Source organism: Leptonychotes weddellii, unplaced genomic scaffold (assembly GCF_054177405.1).
Source record: "Leptonychotes weddellii isolate Sample4059 unplaced genomic scaffold, ASM5417740v2 HiC_scaffold_15856, whole genome shotgun sequence".
Classification (NCBI taxonomy): domain Eukaryota; kingdom Metazoa; phylum Chordata; class Mammalia; order Carnivora; family Phocidae; genus Leptonychotes; species Leptonychotes weddellii.
The window spans coordinates 1-4,696 of record NW_027740663.1 but is presented as its reverse complement, the minus strand read 5'-3'; the positions used below and the strand labels follow the sequence as shown (position 1 = coordinate 4,696).

General features: G+C 55.9%; 1 long non-coding RNA gene across 1 annotated transcript; it reads left to right on the top strand.

The window, feature by feature from the left end:
* The first annotated feature begins 66 nt into the window (after window positions 1–66).
* LOC145718450 (uncharacterized) lies at window positions 67–2,238 on the top strand. The gene is made up of 2 exons (XR_014141816.1): window positions 67–1,196; window positions 1,321–2,238. It is a non-coding gene; the product is annotated as an uncharacterized LOC145718450 (long non-coding RNA).
* Window positions 2,239–4,696: the final 2,458 nt, after the last annotated feature.

The following is a 4,696-nucleotide window of genomic DNA, read 5'->3' as shown; positions in this document are numbered from 1 at the left end:
CCACTCCCCCTGCTTGTGTTCCTGCTCTCGCTATCTCTCTCTCTGTCGAATAAATAAATAAAAAATCTTTAAAAAAAAAAAAGAAAATATTGAACAGGTTGCAAGATGGATGAGGCTTCATTGTAATTGGAATGAAAAGTACGTTAACGTGACGTGAAAAATGCAGCTGGAGGGGCGTCTGGGTGGCTCAGTCAGTGAAGCGTCTGCCTTCGGCTCAGCTCGTCGTCCCAGGGTCCTGGGGCCGAGCCCCGCGTCGGGCTGCCTGCTCTGCAGGGGGTCTGCTTCTCCCTCTGCCGCTCCCCCTGTTTATGCTCGCTCTCTCTGTCAAATAAATAAATAAAATCTTTTTTTTAAAAAAAAGAAACCGTGTAGGGGGCACCTGGGTGGCTCAGGCAGGTAAGCGTCCGACTCTTGATTTTAGCTCAGGTCATAATCTCAGAGTCGTGAGTTCAAGCCCCGAGCTGGGCTCTGTGCTGGGCATGCAGCCTGCTTGAGATTCTCTCTCTCCCCCACCCCGCTCTCTCTCTCTCTCTCTCTCAAAAAATAAATAATAAAAAAATAGCATGTAAAATTACATTTTTTAGGGCTTCTAAGTTTTTTTCTTTTTAAAGATTTTATTTGGCAGAGAGAGACACAGCGAGAGAGGGAACACAAGCAGGGGGAGTGGGAGAGGGAGAAGCAGGCCTCCCGCAGAGCGAGGAGCCCTATGCGGGGCTCGATCCCAGGACCCTGGGATCATGACCTGAGCCGAAGGCAGACGCTCAACGACTGAGCCACCCAGGTGCCCCCCAGGGCTTTTAGCTTTTTATTGAAACCAAATAGAATAAAAGCATAAAAAGTCCTGAGCGTTGCCAGTCAGATGTCCGCATGACGCCCACCAGCCCACGCTGTCCTGTCCAGACGGACGTCTGTCCTGGTGAGGAGATTCTGGTAGGTCTGGCATTTCCGGCAAAGATAGAAGAGCCGCTGATGTCCCTCGGTCCCCAGTCGCCCTCAGCGTTCCGGGTGACTGATGGCTGCTGAGCTGAAAGCTGGTGGGGGTGGCGGTAAGACTGCTTTACCAGAGCTCCCGTCGCCGGGGTCTTTCTTCTGGGGGAGCGTGCGCTCCAGAGCCGTCCGGGGACGTGGCGTCTAAGAACTGTTCGCCAGTGTTTACCTGAGGAGCGTGAGCTGCTGGTCAAGCGGCCGCTACAGAGGTAGCTGGGCAGGATGCGCCGCGGCTGAGGTCCCGAGTGCGGCAGCCGCCGTGCACGGGAGAGGGAGTGTGGTCTGGGGTCCAGCCGGGGCCTGGGCACTGCGTGACACCTGCCTGTGTTTCAGGCATGAGGAGCTCGACCATCTGGCCAGGGAGAGGGACGCGGTGCTGGCGGCTGTGAAGGGCGCCCACGCGGAGCAGCTGCAGGTGCTGGAGGCCAGGGCCCTGGGGCTGCAGGCCCGCTGTGAGGCCCTGGAGCTGCAGCTCCGCAGGGCGGAGTGGAGGCAGGTCGATGCCCTGAAGGAGAAGGACGCCGCCATGGACAAGTGAGTGTGGGCGGGAGGGCCACTGACCGCACCCGCTGCAGGGCGGGCACTGGGCGGGCGCACCTCTACGGCTCTCTGGTCCTTTTTCTTAACCCTTTTTCCCCTTTTTCAAATTCTGCCGTGTGTGTGTGTGTATGTGTATGAATATGCAGTTATTTGTGGTAAAACACACATAATATAGAATTTACCATCTTAACCATTTCAAGTGCACAGTTCGCTGCTGTGTACCGCCACCAAAATGTCCCTTCCCGTTCCCCTCCCCCACCTCCTGGAACCCACCGTCTACGCTGTGTCCCTATGACGTTGGCGACTCTAGGACCCTCATATGAGGGGACCCTGCAGTATCTGTCCTTCTGTGACTGGCTTACTCCCCTTCCTGTAATGGCTCCTCGGTCCACCCATGTTGGAGCAGGTGACAGGATGTCCTTCCTTTTCGTGGCTGAGTGATACTCCACGGCGTGGGTGGACCACATTTTCTTTACCCATTCATCTGTCAGTGGACACTTGGGTTGTTTCCTCTTTTTGGCTGTTGTGAATAGTGCTGCTCTGAACATGGGTGTGCAGATACCTATTCAGGTCTCTTTAAAATTTGGAGGGGGATATACCCAGAAGGTGAATTGCTGGATCATATGGTAAATCTCTGTTTAACTTTTTTTTTTAAAGATTTTATTTACTTACTTGTCAGAGAGCATGAGAGTAAAGCAGGGGGAGCAGCAGGCAGAGGCAGAGGGAGAAGCAGGCTTCCCGCGGAGCAGGGAGCCCAATGCGGGGCTCGATCCCAGGACCCTGGGATCATGACCTGAGCTGAAGGCAGACGCTTAATGACTGAGCCACCCAGGTGCCCCTATATTTAACTCTGTCCCGCTGTGTGCGGCATCCACTGGGAACTGGACTTGGCATTGGACTCCAGTCCTGGCTGCCAGTGACGAAGTGATACTTGGAGAAGCTGTGTTTACTAAGAATGTCTGATTAAGACAGTTAAATCAGGGACGCCTGGGTGGCTCAGTCGTTGAGCGTCTGCCTTCGGCTCAGGTCATGATCCCAGGGTCCTGGGATTGAGTCCCGCATCGGGCTCCCTGCTCCTTGGGAGCCTTCTTCTCCCTCTGCCTCTCTCTCTCTCTCTGTCTCTCATGAATAAATAAATAAAATCTTTAAAAAAAAAAAAAAAGACAGTTAAATCAGTCATTGGTCAGGGTTCACTTTACTTAGCAGCTGGCTTTTCCTGTATGTTTGGGGAACGTGCCTGGCTCCGTTCCAGAGAGGGTGCTCTGCCAAATTGTATTTCCATCAGGGGAGGATGGCCCTTACAACTGTACAAACCAGGGAGTTAGTGCTCACTCAGGAGGGTTTCCTTAGATTGAACCTATGGTCTTGCTTGATCTGTTCAGCACAAGCAACGGCAGTTAGGGAAGCAGACGTGACAGTCTGACGGGCGGATGTGTTCCCGCCGGGCTGCGCGGCTCTGCGTGGGCCCTTCTCACAGCTGCTTCCGGAGCTACAGAACTTCCTTGCGTGAGGCCCTGGGCCGGCCTCCTTCCACCTGCACCTGCCTTTCGATGTGTCTGTCCCTGTGTTTCCCGCTCCTCCGTGCGGTCCGGCATGTGGGCCGTGGTCGGGTGCTGCCTGGGGCCGCCGTGCCCGGGACAGTCCGTATCTTCTCACGCTGAGACATATGCTGTTTGAAAACCAGCAACAAAAACGGCCCGTGTTTTGAGCTAATTTTTTGGGCATATTTGTGGTGATTTTCCTGAGGGCACGAGGTCGCGAACGCCACAGTAGAGAGGCCATGGCCCCGAGAGGCTCTGTGAGAACCCGACCATGCCCTGTGCCTACCGTACCTACTACGACGGGGTCACAGCCAGCCACACGGGCAGCGCCAATTTCTAGCGTCCACAGTTACGGCACAGAAAGAAAGAGGGGAGACTGTTGAACCCAATCAGGTGGTGCATCGTTAACAAGTAATCAGTATAAAGACTAATAATTTTTGCCTGAAAAAAATTATTATGGAGATATTTTGCATTTTTTGGGTGCTCAATTTTGAAGGTGCATCTCAATTCAGACCAGCCACGTGCTCAGGAGCCATGCGTGGCCCGTGGCCCCATGGTGAGCGGCACAAGCCTGAGTGCTTGACTGCGGGGGTCCGGGACGCGGCAAGGGTGAATCCCCACGCTCTCCAGAGCCCTGACTTTATCGGGCTGGGTTGGTCTTAGCAAACTAGTGCAGGGGCTGGACTCACGTTCGGGAGCGCGAGCAGAGCCCCGCAGTCGGCAGATCCCTTGGCCGGTGTGTGTTGCAAACAGAAGACATACAAATACAGCTCCTGAGTTCTAGCAGCTTCTCCTGTCGTTGGGGGGGGCTGCCACACTCGGGGTGCATAGGAGCAGTGTCGGGGAGCGTAACAGGAGGTCCACGCAGGACGTCCCACTGGTGCTGCTTGAGGTCCGGGCAGGGGACCTCCAGGGCTGCCAGCCACTCTCCCACCTGGAAAGTCAGAAAAAGCCTCAGTGACAAGTTCCCTGCTGGCTGATGTCCTCTGCCTCTTAGAGCAGAGTTGCTGACAGACGGGTGGCGAGGAGGGCTACACTTCAGGAACCCAGGTGAGGGCCCGGGGGTTTTGTGTCCATCCAGCTTCTTGGTGGCGTGTGCATGGGAGTGTGGCCGGAGCAGGGCCCTCATGTGCCCCCATCACGTCAGGCACTTGGTGCTGCTGCAGCACAGAGGCCGAGGCCCAGACCCCGTGGGGACGCAGCTCCAGGGCAGCGCGTGCTGAGGGCCGTCTTGGCAACGGTCCCGGCCTGCTTGGTCACCCGACCACCCTGCGGTACCAGGGCAGGCCGTGCGCCTGGAGCGGGGGCCGGGCAGCCCCCGGGCCGAGCCAGCCCCGGCCCCCGCTCCAGGCACGTGCACGGTGTGTTAGCTGGGTGTGTTCTGAAGTTCCCAACGTCGTGTAGCCCTTTGTGGTGTGAGACCGGGTGTGGGTCAGGATGGTCTGGCGAGCCGTACTAGAAATAATTTGTTGAAAGTGTGTGAAGAAAAATGCTCTTTTTCCAGTGGCTGAGAATCATGCTGGGAACTCTGTCAGCAGACTCTCTTCCTCCTCTGAAAACGTCTGGCGCCATGCAGCTTCCAGGCAGGTTGGCAGCAGAGCCCAGAGATGCTAGAGGCTCACTAGCAG